The 16,603-nt window shown below is 43.2% G+C and overlaps 1 long non-coding RNA gene across 1 annotated transcript; it reads right to left on the reverse strand.

The window, feature by feature from the left end:
* Positions 1–3,342: 3,342 nt before the first annotated feature.
* LOC135491200 (uncharacterized) lies at positions 3,343–12,064 on the reverse strand. The gene is made up of 8 exons (XR_010447785.1): positions 11,983–12,064; positions 8,356–8,477; positions 7,844–7,961; positions 7,232–7,347; positions 6,001–6,532; positions 4,905–5,075; positions 4,451–4,613; positions 3,343–4,026 (listed from the first exon to the last, which is right to left on the reverse strand). It is a non-coding gene; the product is annotated as an uncharacterized LOC135491200 (long non-coding RNA).
* Positions 12,065–16,603: the final 4,539 nt, after the last annotated feature.

The following is a 16,603-nucleotide window of genomic DNA, read 5'->3' on the forward strand; positions in this document are numbered from 1 at the left end:
TTAGGGATTCTTCATTTCTTTTTAAACACCATTTTGACGAGTTGCCACTGAAAGGTCTTTGTGAAGTCTTGGCAAGTTACTTTGTGCCACATTGATCTGACACAGTCTTTTGTTTAGAACTGCTATGGCCTAAAGGTTATCACCTCTGCCTGACAAGCAACAGGAACTGTCTACTCACAGCATCCTCCTCCTTAGAACCAGGACATTCTTCCTCTTATTTGCTTCTGTGGTCCAAAGATGTGAAAGAGGAACAACGATTCCACAAAGAGGGGGTTAAGTTTGAGAGAAATGAAATGGCCAGGGCCATTGTGCTCACCTCATGTGGAGGAAAGATGGATAAAGAGCATGGTATTGTGTCATGTAGTGTTAGGTTTGATGTAGGTCCAAGCAATTACAATTTCCCCAAAATGGCCAATTTACAGTACATTCGACCTCTGTGACCTTGAAAAGTTGGTCAAATCAAAGAAGACCCGGGTGATACATTGAATGGTTGTTAGAATTAGATGTACCTATGATATAAAATTGGTGCCAATCGGGTACTAGGAATAATGGCATTTTGATGAATTTAGGATATGGCCCCTCCCTGGAGGCCAAACGGCAAATCAGATCGCACCAAACTTCGGTACCTGAGATCACCTGACCAAAGGGTACATGTGTACTTAATTTGTGATCAATAGTCATTGCAGTTAAGAAACGTGCCATAGTTACGTCCTGACGGCGAATTTACGTCATTTGACCTCTGTGACCTTGACAAGAAGGTCAAATTAAAAACCTGTGTGACATATACTGTATGGTGGTTAGATGTACCCATGATATCAAATTGGTGGCAATCGGGCAAGAAGTTAAGGAATTATCACATTTTTAAGGTTTTTGGATTTTGCCCCCTGGTGGTCAAGTGGTGAATCATATTGGACCAAACTTCGGTCCCTGAGATCACCTGACTAAGGGGTAAATGTGTATCAAATTTGGTATCAATAGTCATTGCAGTTTAGAAACGTGCCATCGTTACATCCTAACGGCCAATTTACACCATTTGACCTCTGTGACCTTGAAAAGGAGGTCAAATCAAAAACCCGGAGGATATATGATGCACCTTTGCTAGAAGTACCTACCATATTTTTTTCAAAATTTCCCGACTACTATTAAGGGAGATATGGCATATTTTCACTTTTAACGTTTGGCCCCCTGGTGGCCAAACCATGAAACGAATCGGACTGAAACTTGGTCTCCAAGGTGTCATTACATAAGGGTACATGTGTACCAAGTTTCAACTCAATAGCTCTAACAGTTACGAAACGTGCCCTGCTAACGGACGACGGACGACGACGACGACGACGACGACGACGACGACGACGACACGGTATGGGATAAGCTCACCTCTGCTAAGAGGTGAGCTAAAAAGGTATATACATTTCATGAGGCAGAAATTATGCCAAAACATAATATTCCCACGGGCGGAGCCAGACAGGATGAGAGGGGGTTAATGGAGACCTTGTTCCTAGGAAAAAGTTTAAAATTTCTTGATACATTACACCTGCAATTTTAATTTTTTGATCCTGGGTACAAGGTTGTTTATTAACCCTTGCAGCCCGTTTGGCTCAGACCGTGGGAATATTTTTTTGTAGGAATTGTCATTGTTTGGGAGTATTTAACTTTTATGGCAATATTAACCCCATCTGGGCTGGTGGTCTCTACTGTACTGTCTGTCAAGAATTGCTGCATTGAGTGACCCCTTACAAAAAATATGTCTCAATTTCACCATGGTACAGTGAGACGAGATTCTCACAACTAGGTGCACTTCCTGGCTGCTCCACTGTATCGCCAACACAAAAGAGAGACAAGACAGCCACAACCAGACCAAAACAGGCCGGACTGCTCCGACATGGTAAGAGATGAGATTGTCACAACCAGGCTAATTCAGACCTTGGGACGGAAACCAAACTTTGAAGTTTAGATTATAAGACACCTATGCATGATAATTACAGGGGAGCCCATTTTTCAGGTATTCTACACCCAAACTGAAAGGCGTGTCCAAGTGGTGAATTTTTACATGGAAAGCACTACTAACGCACTCAAAGTACATGCAGAGATCAGTCCCTACAAATGATTTCTTCTGTTTCTTCTGCAGCTCCAACCAACCCTTGTAAATGCCATATTCACTAAAGCTAACAAAATTACACTTGCAAAATTCTAATCCGATTATTAACAATACAACTCTTTAAATTGAATACAGAGTTACATTTGATATATACTCTAGACTCACCGATCTAAGATCGGTTTCATTAATTTGAGGCATGACCGCCCCAAGTGTGATATTCATTAAACAGGCCAAGGTCCCTTCATACTGATTGGCTCACACTTGTTGGTCTATTATGAAATTGATGCAAGGGCGACAGGTACAACCATTGAACATTATTTTTGGATTGCATATCCAGAAACAGTGTTAGTGGCGAGTCTGGAGTATACACAGGTTGAAAGCCTACATGGGCCTACGTGTGGGAAGATTGAATCAAGGGAACTATCTTGTAGCAAGTATGATCTCAAGGCAAATACAAACTTCAGGGAACATCATAACTCCAACCGACTGTTCTTTCTGCCCATTACAATAGCCAATGAATGCGACATGCAACTAGCAACGCTAATTTCCAAACAACATGAAAGAGTATACAGTTCAATGGAAAGCCACATAACTATCAGGTATTTTCCCTCTGGACTGGTGACCATCAAACTGGCCTGATGTTCTCATTATCGACCACTCCTCAGTGGAAATGAATCCAACAAAAAATGGGGTCATTGTATACAGTGGTACTGTATTACCCCGATGAGAAGCACTTTACTGATGTCCCCCACTCTCAACTAAGATATTTGTGCGTGTACCGGTTTGACTACGGGCTGAAGTTGACGATGTACTCCTGACGGAGCCATTGGGTGCTTCGCCCGCTCATTGACCGAGGCATGGTGACCTGGAGACAGTGACCGGATTAGCACTAGCTGGTCGAAGGACACTTCACAGGGCGTCAATTCGCAACTTCTCATCATTTTTAAGGCACGACCCATTCACGTGGACCAAGTCTTACCCGTCAACCTACTCCTTACGTAGCGTGGGGTACCAACCCACCGCAGATTCAGGAGTGTGCAATGGTTTTCGAATATCCTACACCCAATTGTGCTGCCCATTCGCAATAGGTTTAACCACCGTCATGCACCCCTGACATCGCCTTCTCTCAGACGGTTACAGGAAATGGTGCAATCTGGCTGCAAATTTTTCCCAGAGGGGCGGGATAATGATTATTTCAGATCGATCAGAGTGTCACAAGTTCAGAGTGAAATCACCACAGTTATATGGAGTTGCACCAAAATGCAGACTCTTCATTTCATTTGTAAATAGGCATCGATTATTTTTGTTACATTCAATGGACCCAGTCCTACAGAGTCAAGGTTAAATGCAACTAACCCCATGGACTTCCATAACTGAAAACAACTTCATGTAGGTCACTATACTACCTAAGCTACAGTGGCTGCAATACCAAGACGTTGGTTCCTCACTTGAAAAGGTCACCTTCACTGCCGATTCACATCTGTGTCTGTATCCTTCAACAGTGAAAACTAACACTAAAACTAACTAATAAGTAATGTAACTACAGTAGAACCTCCCTTAGGAGACACCTCTCTACTAAGGAAAACACTTGTTTTGGTCCCAAATTGGTTGTTTCCATTTCATTTGACCTCTCTAATCAGGACATCTCTTTATTAAGGACAGCACTTGTCAGTCCCGAGGGTGTCCTTAATAGAGAGGTTCTACTGTACACTCTTTCTCTGCATCCAAGATGAAATGTTTTCCAGACTACCTTAGGAGTAAGTCGATAGTCCTGAGGAATTTAGGTATAACTTCTAAACCTTTAGGCCTACAAAGTCATTCTTAGCTGAAAAAGTAAATCTTCAGGTATTTTCGGCACCACTCAGTTCTTCGTGATATTCTCGGTGTTCACAATGTCCTGCATATTCTGTATAACTGGTGAACCAAAGCTGAAATAATGATAAGCACGGAACGTGAGTAAAGGAAAAAGATGTTCAGCACAGTTTTCTGTCAAGCGATTTCAATGATCTCCTCCTTTCCATTTATAACCGTAGTGTTTCCCACGGCAATGTTTAACCCAGGCACGCTGTAAAGCCAAATGGTCTGCACGCGATTGATGATTGAGCTGCTCTCAATCACGGACAGGGACTTTGATCCCAAATGGCCGGTCTTATCAAATACGCTCTACAATTAACGACAGTCATCAAAAGATGACAATAAAATGATTGTGGACATTGCAATATGACGGAATGATATCATCAAATATTTAGGTCCTTGGCAAGGACAGGAAATGTTGTCACACCATTGTTGAACTCCACTGCTTTCCATTTTTCCCAGCAAAGAAACTGTAGATACCCTTGATCATGTACTAACCAAAGATGACAGATGTCTTTTCCAGTCAGTATGGAAGGGGCCCTATCGTGTTCAAGACATTTGAACTTGGTTGATGTGATCCTTGTCCATAACCCAGCTTGTTTACGAGAGATGTCACGGTGATCTACCAGCTTCAATTACCAGTGGTTTTCCTTTTGAGGTGCTGAAAATAAGAAAATAATTCTTTTGATTTTAATGAATTCTTCTACAAAGACAAGAGTTTTTAGAAACAGCTCCATGAAAGGCCTCTGGCTTACTAAGAGGGGGTTGTCAAATGCACAAGGACATTGTACAGTGATTGCAGTTCACTCTGCAACCTTATCCGCCAGGAACTTGCCAGCACTACTAACAGCTATTTAGAATGTAAAAATTTCTGTTAAAGGAACACAACAGGACAGCACTTGACCAGTGTTATGACTAAAATCTGTTCTTAACTTTCTGACTTATTACTTACCCCTGGAAAACACCACTGATTGTCATCTGTGTCTGCAAACTGGTGTGGTCAGCCGATCCCAGTCAATCTTGGCAGTGGTGTTTGGCTTGTTTTCCGGTAGGACAATTGTATGATACCTTGCTTGCATGATCACCTATGCTCTTGTCCAGTCTGGGTCATCAGGTGGAGGCACTGGGGAGGACCATAGTTTTCATTAAATTTTTTTTATTCTAGATGATAAATTCAGCTAACGTCACCATTGCGTCACTTGCCAGATTTATGATGTCGCACTGCCAAAATTATGATGTCGTTTGCACATGCCATGAAAATGGCTTCTCGGGAGGACCCATTAAAATTATGGGACGCCTTTTTAGAGAGCGCGGAAAAGTATCTATCTTGGAGCCTATCTATCACAGCCAAAATAGAACTGATAATGATGCACCAGTTTTTATCCAGGCGAGATGATAAACGTGCTTGATATGGCACATTTAGCAAAACGTGGCGAATGAACAGACCCCCTAAAATGAAACAAAAACTGATCACGGTCGCCACAGAAGCAGTGATTATTTCAAACGACAACTGCATCGCGGTACTACCAATCAGGCCATGCTTGTGTACCGTGACGCTCAATATTCGGTCTTCATATATATCTAAATTAAGCCATGTATTGGTGGCTTATATGGTAAAGATGAGCCTTAGACTAAGGCAACATGAATGATCGAAAGATCAAGGAAATCGCATCGTCATGACGTTGTCCGACATCATGAATCTGGTGAGTGACGCAATGGTGACATTAGTTATCAATTTTCCAAAGATGATGTCACCAGGAATGAAGATTTTTTTATTCAGCCAGGTCCACAGACATTCCTCTCACTTCAAGCTGCACAGGATTGCATATTACTGCTGACCTGGAAGAATTTTTCCACCCACAAAACTTCTTCATGTAAAATCTAGGGCCACAGATTCTTGTTCAATTCATATGCATTGAAAAGGCAAGCAGGTCAGCAGGGGCTCAACAAAATACTATTTTCTTGCACCAAATGATGATCATGAAAGTCAAGTGCTGTTTACAGTTTTTTTTGACTAGCTTAGGGCCTACAATAATCATTTACCGTACCAGAAATATTCTCGCCTGGAGCAGTTCTCTGCCCTGCTCTTCTTAAACTGTGCAGCTGTGTACAGACAGACACTCCCATGTTTTTATGTTGCGTCTACCCATCTCATCTTTTTGGAAACCATGTTGGCTAAAAAATAACTTAAATTAGAACACATTTGTAACCAGATAATATTGATTTTTGGTGAAATTTCTGCTTCTTACATTTTGAAGTGTTCTTAATATTGTTCCTGTGGTGGCAAGGTATCACTCTCTCAAGTCCAATGCCTGGCATTGCTGTTTCAGCAGCAGTATCACTGTGCCTTAGATCACAGGCACGAAATCATTTCAAACTGACTGCTGAATTTATCACTCAACAAGCTGACATTTAACTCCATGTCTCGGAGGCACATAAGTCGCCACCCCCTTTTTGACAGTGTGTCGGTGGATACTTAGCCATGCCAAACCAAACCGCTGCATCTTTTTCTTCTGTAATATTTTGTCGGATCTCTCTTGGACAGCTGAGTGACATCAAAGTCCCTAATCTTGAAACAGTCTGAAAAAGAACTCGAAGTATTAGAATTGTAGTAGATGTAAATTATAGGCAAACCACAGGCAAGATCCTTTGACCAAAGATGGTGCCTACCTTACCAGAATGAGATCTACACTTCTATTGGAAATACACCCTTGACCATAATCAAATCTGTTTTAAATTACAAGGATTTTTCGTGGACCTACAGAAGGTAAACAATTAAGACTAGCAGTGGCACCTCCCTTAGTGGACACCTCTCTATTATGGACAACCTCTCTATCAAAGACAACCTCTCTGTTAAGGACATGAGTTCTTGTCCCCAAATTGGTTGTTTCACTTCAATTCAACCTCTCCAATCAGGACACCTCTCTATTAAGGACAGCATTTGTCTGTCCCAAGGGTGTCCTTAATAATGATAGAGGTTCTACTGTATTACTTTTGGAGCTTCCAAAGTTGAGCTCGCCTAGAACCAGAATATGACACTATAGGGCACAGGAATCCCGATTTCCCAAGGACCACATGGGAAAGGAGGACTACAGCCTCATTGAGTGAGATGAGTCTTTCTTTTGGTCAGGAAAATACCAAGAGAAATGGAGAGATGCATTGAGGCCGTTTGTCCCACGATGGATGGAGCATGGTCTTTCCAAAAACTGTGGGGAAGATGTTCACATACAGCTCACAAAGTTCACCAAGTTGTCAATGCGAACCAAAGCAATACCCTACCAGAGATGCTTGGCCTTAGTCTCTCAACAGTTGTCCACACCGCAGCTTGGATGCCACCATCTCAGCCAGTCACTGTTTTCATCCCTCCTCTTGTGCGTTCATCTTCAATGCTGATCCTGCAGAAGTAGACCATTTTGTTTATTACAAGGAATTGAACAACTTGATTTTCAACTACAGGGGCCGACACCCACAGGCAACAGCCCAGTGATGGGCAGTGTCTTTGTCCTTTTTTATCCAAATCCATCTGGCACAAGGCTAACCACCTCAGTTTGTAAACAGATGTGGTATTCCTCTGCTTGTAAAGCATGGTCTTCTACTCTTTTCCCATTTTGTATTTGGTGGCAACTGGAAGACACCTGCATCCTCAGTTTCTTTGGACACAACACAGATCTCATCTTTGTCGATCATCACCTTGTATTTGTTATTTTCCTTTGCAGTATCATCAAGGCATCAGCAGACAGAGCTACACCCACATAATGAGATATGTAGGTACGATAACAGGAACAAGGCCATTACTCCAGGCTTGTTATTGAAAGAACAGTAAATTTTCACAGCCCACAAAAATTTACATTTTATTTAAGAAGGGAGAAAAGACACTTTTAAATTTGTTACCTCCATTTGTTCACATGTAAATTGATCCTTCCTAGGAATGGGGAAGACGGTTAGGTGAAGTGCATCCATAGCTCAGGACTTATCATCATACAAGGAGAAACATCTTTGGCCAGCCAGTCTGCAATAAAACAATTCAAAATTTTAAGTTGAACATTGAAATAATTTTTGGCAAAACACCGAGTTACTTGGCCAATAAACCCAATTGGCGTGGCATAAAAAAGCGTGCATCCCGCCTCTGAAGGAAGAGGAATACTCCCAGGAAAATAAACTCTCAAAGTCCTGAGCGAAAACTAAAGACAAAGAAGAACATTCTGAAGCTCCTTCATGTCCATCTCTCTATTCTATGGGTGTATACATTTCTTTATATAATGTACCTAGTCTTGTCTTTGGAACCAAGTGCACAGTTCTCCTTAGGTACAATTTTTCATCACCCTTTTATACAAAGTCTGTCTTTGACACCCAACAACTGGGAAGGAGGCAAGGATTCAATTTTGAATCAATTGAAGTTTTACCTCACTATTCTCTAGATTGGGTCCTGCTTTTAATTCTCGGACATTGGAATGGTATTGGAAGTGAATGAATCCATAGTTCAATACTTGTAATTACACTTGCTTGAGAAACATCTTTAGGCTGTCTGCAATTAAAAATATAAATTCTATTTTAAAAAAATGAATAACAAAGTGTATCTCACAATGCAGTGGAAACATGCAGAAATTTTTGCAGCATGCAATAGTTAAAGGAATCCCTTTGCACCAATTTAGAGAATCGCACGATCATCCCAAGGGACATCTTAAATCTGAACACCAGAGATCTTTCTGGTTGTGACATTAGCCTGTCTTCAGAAGACAATAGAAACCTGAACATCAGAGATATTTCTGGTTGTGACATTGACCTGTCTTGAAGGGACAACTGAAATCTGAGCACCTATGTGTGTTTGTGAGCCTGTCTTAAAGGAACATCTCAACACTGAAATCTATTGGTGGTTGTGACATTGACTGAACTTATAGGGACATCTGAAATCTGTACAGAGATATATTTGTTGTTGTGACATTGACCTGCCTTCAAGGGACATCTAAAATCTGAAAACGGAGATCTTTCTGGTTGTGACATTGACCTGTCTTCAAGGAACAACTGAAATATGAACACCTATTATTTTGTGGTTGTGAGCCCGTCTTAAAGATACATCTCAACACTGAAATCTATTGGTGGCTGTACAGATATATATTCATTGTTGTGACATCGACCTGCCTTCAAGGGACATCTAAAATCTGAACACCAGAGATCTTTCTGGTTGTGACATTGACCTATATTCAAGCGACAACTGAAATCTGAACACCTATTGGTTTCTTCGAGCCTGTCTTAAAGGTACATCTCAACACTGAAATCTATTGGCTAGTCTTCATGGGACATATGAAATCTGTACAGATATATATTTGTTGTTGCGACATTGACCTGCTTTCAAGGGACATCTAAAATCTGTACACCAGAGATCTTTCTGGTTGTGACATTGACCCGTCTTCAAGGGACAACTGAAATCTGAACACCTATTTGTGGTGATGAGCCTATCTTTTAAGATAGGCTCATCACCAATGTCGATTTCAGTGTTGAGATCGACCCAAACTCCAAGGGACATCTGAAATCTGTACAGATATATTTGTTGTTGTGACACTGACCTTTCTTCAAAGGACACCTAAAATCGGAACACCAGAGATCTTTCTGGTTGTGACATTGACCTGTCTTCAAGGACAACTGAAATCTGAACACATATTTGAGGTTATGAGCCGGTCTTAAGAGATACCTTAACACTGAAATCTATTGGTGGTTGTGACATTGACCCAAACTCCAAGGGACATCTGAAATCTGTACAGAGATATATTTTGTTGTTGTGACATAGACCTTTCTTCAAAGGACACCTAAAATCGGAACACCAGAGATCTTTCTGGTTGTGACATCTATTCGTGTTTGTGAGCCAGTCTTAAAGGCTCATCTTAACACTGAAATCTATTGGTGGTTGTGACATTGACCCAAACTCCAAGGGACATCTGAAATCTGTACAGAGATGTTTGTTGTTGTGACATTGACCTGTTTTCAAGAGACATCTAAAATCTGAACACCTGAGATCTTTCTGGTTGTGACATTGACAAGTCTTCAAGAGACAACTGAAATCAGAACACATATATGTTGTGGTTGTGAGCCCGTCTTAAAGGTACACCTCAGAACGAAATCTATTGGTGGCTGTACGGAGATATATTTATTGTTGTGACAATGGGTGATATGAATAAAGAGTAGCAAATGCTTTTACTCCGGTTTTGTTTAGGAAGGCCTAGTGTAAATGTACATGAAGATTTAGATAAAAGCATTTGCTAGTCTTTATTCATATCACCCATTGACTGGTCTTCAAGGGACATCTGAAATCTGAACACCTGAGATCTTTCTGGTTGTGACATTGACCTGTCTTCAAGAGACAACTGAAATCAGAACATATAGATTTGTTGTGGTTGTGAGCCTGTCTTAAAGGCACATCTCAGCACTGAAATCTATTGGTTGTTGTGACAATGGGTGATATGAATAAAGACTAGCAAATGCTTTTTTCTAAAACTCCGCGTACATTTACACTAGGCCTTTCTGTACAAAATTGAAGTAAAAGCATTCGCTAGCCTTTATTCATATCACCCATTGACTGGTCTTCAAGGCACATCTGAAAACTGTACAGAGATATATTTGTTGTTGTGACATTGACCCTCAAGGTAAAAGAAAAATCTGAACACCAGAGATCTTTCTGGTTGTGACATTGTCCCGCCTTCAAGGGACAACTGAAATCTGAACACCTATTTGTGATGATGAGCCTATCTTAAAGGCACATCTCAACACTGAAATCTATTGGTGGTTGTGACATTGACCCAACTTCAAGGGGCATCTGCAAACCGCTCAAATATTTGTTGTTGTGACATTGACCTGTCTTCAAGGTACATCTAAGATCTGAACGCTCGAGATCTTTCTGGTTATGACATTGACCCGTCTACAAGGGACAACTGAAATCTGAGCACCTTTTTGTGGTTGTGAGCCTGTCTTAAAGGTACATCTCAATACTGAAATCTATTGGTGGCTGTACAGAGATATATTTATTGTTTTGACATTGACTGGTCTTCAAGGGACATCTGAAATCTGTACAGAAATATATTTGTTGTGACATCAACCTGTCTTCAAGGGACATCTGAAATCTGAACACCTGTTTGTGCTTTTGAGTCTGTCTTAAAGAAACACCTTAACACCGAACTCTATGGTGGTTGTGAAATGAGCCAACTTCAAGGGACATCTGAAATCCATACAGAGATATATTGGGGTTATGACATTGACCTGTCATCAAGGGACATCTGAAACCTGAACACCTATTTGTGTGTGTGAGCCTGTCTAAAAGGGACATCTGAACACCAAAATTTATTGGTGGTTGTGACAATTGACCCATATCCATCTTCAAGAGACATCTGAAATCCGTACTGAGATATATTTGTGGTTGTGACATAGACCTGTCAACCTGTACACCAGAATTGATTTCTGGTTGTGACATTGACCTAGGAACATCAGAAATATGAGCACCTATTTGTGGTTGTGACTGTGAGACCAAGGTACATCTGAAATCTGACCAAACTCTATTTTCTGTGGCGTCTGTAGTCCTCCGCAAGAAACAGTCCTTCCCTGCTAGATTCCACGAAAATCAAATGCCTCGCATTCATGCATTGCATGTCATTCATGCACACAGCGAATACACGGCACATGGTTAGCTGTGGCCTGTGCACGCAAAATGGCTACCGACACATTGTATTCAGTTATCGCACTGGACTGGTCAGTTTCAATACGATTTTCACTAAAATATATGATCAATATCTCCACATACTTCAGTTTATCAGATGCAGAATTACATTTAGAACATGAATATCTGGCTTAGGCACTCTGATGAGAATCATGGAACACTGAATCGATGTTTTTTTTTATGAAAAAATCTTCGCGCAGCAGCTGCAACGCTGCAATCACTTTGCCGAAATCATCTGCAGAAAACTCCTTATTATTACCCCGATAACGCAAAAAACCTAAAAAAATCGGAATATAGATGAGCTTCGATATCTAATCGATGAACTTACCTTCCATAATATGTCTTTATTCACGAAATAGAAGTAAAATGAAGGACTAAAAGAGAAGTTTTGAACCCGCCGCATCGCTGAATCTTCCACGTGTGTTGGTCAGACGACGGCGTGATGACCGGATTGGACCAGATGACGTCATCATAATGAGTAATATTTGGCGCCAAATCTTCATTAAAAAAATGCCGCCCGGGTACATGTACCAACCCGCCCGGGTAGTAATACTTGGCCTCAGATCAGACTCCTTCCCCTGGTAATTTATCTCTATCACCTCTCAGGAGTCAGGATATTCAGAAATATCTTTCTGAGAGTATCTGTCACCGTCTGTTTGTCTTCTTAGTGTGACGAATAGTTGGTTGTGACAATGTCTTTCATGACAGGCATGAGAGTAGCTCTCTTTTTGGTCTTAGGGGAGGTGGAATGGGGGGGGGGGGGGGGGGGGGGGCGGCGGCAAAGCGGCAAAGAGGCACATTTGAAGTTCTATTCCCTTCGAAAAGCGACCTGGTGGTGATAGAGATTAGACAGAAGGAAGCAGACCGAATGTGACCCGTCATAGCAAAACGAGGCGCATATCGCACAAAAGGTGAGCCTAAATGACACCAGGAGATAATGAAAGAAACATTGCGTGCGGTCATACTCAAATTTCACAGAAGCAGACAACAGTAAAATGAACAAAGAGTCAGTCTCAACCCCAGGGTCCAGGGCCGTATTTAACTTTTTTGTCCAGGGGGGGCAGTGGGATAGATCGCCGGAGGCGATCTGCATGCGCCGCAGGCGCATCCGAACGGGGGGGGGGGGGTCTGGGGGCCCTCCCCCGGAAAAATTTGAAAATAAAAGGTCTGAAATGGCATTTTCCTGGCATTTGGAAGTGTGAATCAATAGTACTTCTACTCTAAAAAAGTACCACTTTTATGAGAAAGAAGACTAGGGATTTTACTATATGACTTGTATGAAACTCCTCTGTCAGAATAGAAGACTAGGGTCAGGGCACTGGACTGGTCAGATTATAAGGGTTGCACCTGAGTTGATGACATCTGCTATCCATATGCTGCTATCATGCTGGTAAAGCAATGGCTAAGATTAGTTTGTTTTTTTATAGCTGTCTGAAATTTTTTTTTCAACATTTATTCCACAGGGGGGGCAGCTGCCCCCCCTGCCCCCCCTCTAAATACGGCCCTGGGGTCTCAACCTGTCAAGCTCAGAGCGACATGCGCCTGCTGGTTTTGCTGTGACTAGCCACGAATTGGGGGCCTGGCAGCTCCAGAGCGTCCTGCTCATTCGGTGAGGGAGATGAGACAACCAAGGTCTTGGCTCTCCCTTTGTCTTGTGAACATAGAAAAAACGACGAGACATCCACAATCGGACATTTGCTTTGCCATCATGGTGATAGAAATAAGAGAGTCGCAAGCAGCCCTGACAGCGCCAATACCACGCAAAACGAATCTCTCTTGGGTGCTGCGCCATGTCGTCGACACGGGGAGAAAGATGAGACAGTCACAATCATAAGGACCGAATCAGACCTAGCTCAGTGCCCCACCGTGTTGCCATGAAAGAGACAGATGAGACAGATGAAACAGCTACAATCAGACCAAATCAGTGCTTCATCGTGTTGCACTGTGAGAGACGAGACAGCATCAACCACACCGAATGGGGCTGGGACAGCTCCACCGTACGCGTTTTGCCAACATGGCGAGAGAGGTGAGGTAGTCCTAATCGCACCGACCAAACCGGACCTGGCTGCTCAACTCTTTTGCTAACATGGTGATGGAGATGAGATAGTCCCAGGCAGACCGAATGGGGCCTGACGTCTTGCCAACACGGCTTAGAGACAATCAAACCGAAAATTTTTAACTTGCTACGCCATTTCGTTGTCACGGGGGAGAGAGCGATAGTCATAACCATGAAGACCGACCCAAACCTATAGCTACTCCGTCATGTGACAGAGAGACAGTCACAAACAGACCAAATTAGGCCAGGGTGGTTCATCGTGTTGCAAAAACTGCAAAAGACGCGACAGCATCAACCAAACCGAATGGAGCCTGGCAAATCCACCGCCTTGCCGACTCGGGGAGAGAGATGAGACAGCAATAGACACCTGGAATCGGACCTGGCAGCTCAACTTTTTTATCAACACGGTGAGAGAGATGATGGGACAGTCACAACCACACCGAACCGAATCGGGCTTGGTTACCTCATCGTGTCGCTGAAACAACTATGAGATTGACGAGCTGAGACAGCATCGACTAGGCCAAATGGGGCCTAGAGCTACAACATGGTGAGACAGCCACAACCAGCTGGAATCGGATATTGGATCTCAATTGATTTGCAAGACGGTAGCAGAGATGTGACAGACACAACCAGACTGAATTTGTCCTGTCTGCTCCACCGCTTGCTAACATGGTGAAAGTGGTGAAACAGTCACAATCACCAAGACGAATCGGACCTGGCCGCTCGACTGTTTTGCAAACATATTGAGAGAGATGGAGCAGTCACAACCAGACGGAATCGGGCCTAGCAGCACAACTCTTTGCCAACAAAGTGTGTGATATGACACTGTCGACCAAATCGTCGGGCCTGGCAGCTTCATCGTGTTGCTGTCTCGTCCCTCCCACATTTGTTTCGGCAATACGACGAAGCAGCCATGCCTGATGAGGTATGGTGTTGACCTTCTCTACTCTCTCACGACTTCTGTCAGGCCCGATTCGGTGCGGCAGTCTCATCTCTCTCATATCGTGGAGGTGCCACGACCAATTCCTTGTGGCTGTGACTGTCTCTCCCCATCTCTGAGTTGCCAGCTGCGATTCAGTCTGCGTGATTGTGGTCGTCTTATCTCTTTCACTGTGTTGGCTAAACAGTGGCGTTCCGAGGACCAATTCCGTCTGGTTGCAGCTGCCCGATCACCTCCCTCCCTAAACGACGGCCGCCAAGCCCATTTTTTAGTGTGCAGTCCGATCTCTCTTATCGTGGTAGCAATTAGACTATGCAGTTGTCAGGTCCTATTCGGTATGGTTGAAGCTGTCGCATATATCTCTCTAATAGTTTCGGCTAACCATTCCTGATTCGTTTAGGTTGTGATGTTCCATACGTCTCACAATGTCGGCAACACGATGAAGCAGTCAGGCCAGATTTGGCCTGGGTTGTGAATATCGCATCCCTTTTACCCTGTTGCCAGCGCAATGGAGCTGCCAGGTCCGATTTTTTACTTCTGGCTCTGACTGTCTCATGCGTCGGCAACACAGCGGAGCAGCCAAGTCCAGTTGGGTCTGTATGATTGTGAAAGTCTTATCTCTTTCACCATGTTGGCAAGACGGTACTGTGAGATAAGACAGCCACACCCAATCGGGCTGGGCTGCCGTTGAGTCAACACGGTATGAGAGATAAGACAGCCAAATCCAGATGGAATTGGACCTCGCAGCTCCTCTATTTTGCCAACAGGTTGGATGAGATGAGACAGTCACAACCAGACAGAGTCCGACCTGGCAGCTGCACTGTTAGACCAACATAACATAAGAGATATGACAGTCACAACCATGCGGACCAAATCGCAGTTGGCTTCTCCGTAATGTTACTGAGACTGTGAGACAGTCACAACCAGACCGGAATTGCACAGTCACAGCCAGACGGAATCGGACCAGGCTGCCCAACTGTTCTGTCAACATGGTGAATGAGATGAGAGACTCACAACCAGACCGAATCTGACCTTGCTGTTCATCCGACATGGTTGGACATTCACAGCCTGACTAGATCGGGAATGGCTCCTCCATCATGTATCCAAAACTGTCAGAGAGTTGAGAGTGCATTAATCAGGCCGAATGGACAGCTCCATGGTCTTGCCAACATAGTTAGAGAGATATAACAGACGGCCACACCAATTTGGGCTTGGGTACATGGTACTGTTGTACCAACACAGTGAGAGACAGAGGAGACAGTCATAATCAGGTGGAATTGGACCTGGTAGCTCCACTGAGAAAGAGATAGGACAGTCACAACCAGGCCAAATTGAACATGACTGCTCAACAGTGTTTTGGACACGACAGAGAGATAAAGCTGCCACAACCAGACGGAATCAGGCCTGGCAGCTCAGCTGTTTTGCCAAAATTATGAAAGAGACTGTCACAACCTGATGAAATTGAACCTGGCTGCTCTACCATCGTGTGGACAATGTGAGAGAGATGAAACAGCCACAATAAGAATGAATCGGACCTGGCAGCTCCATTGTTTTGCCAATACCATAAAAGAGACAGGCACAACCTGATCAAATTGAACCTAGCTGCTCTACCATGTTGTGGACACTGTGAGAGATGAGATAGCCACAAGATAGAATCAGACTTGGCAGCTCCATTGTTTTGCCAATACCATAAAAGAGACTGGCACAACCTGATCAAATTGACCCTGGTTGCTCTACTGTGAGAGAGCTGAGACAGGCAGAAACAGATGGAATCTCCCTGGGAGTTCACTGTTTTGCCAACATGGCGCGAGATGTATGCTGTCACAACCACATTGAATCAGATTGTGACCAGACACATCGGATTTTTGGAAAATTCGCCAGTGTGCAGATCTTGTTGGATTTTGACTTATTCAATTATGAAAATTTTGGACAAAAATGGACAAAGACAATGGA

The sequence above is a fragment of the Lineus longissimus genome, chromosome 7 (assembly GCF_910592395.1).
Source record: "Lineus longissimus chromosome 7, tnLinLong1.2, whole genome shotgun sequence".
In the NCBI taxonomy this organism is placed as follows: domain Eukaryota; kingdom Metazoa; phylum Nemertea; class Pilidiophora; order Heteronemertea; family Lineidae; genus Lineus; species Lineus longissimus.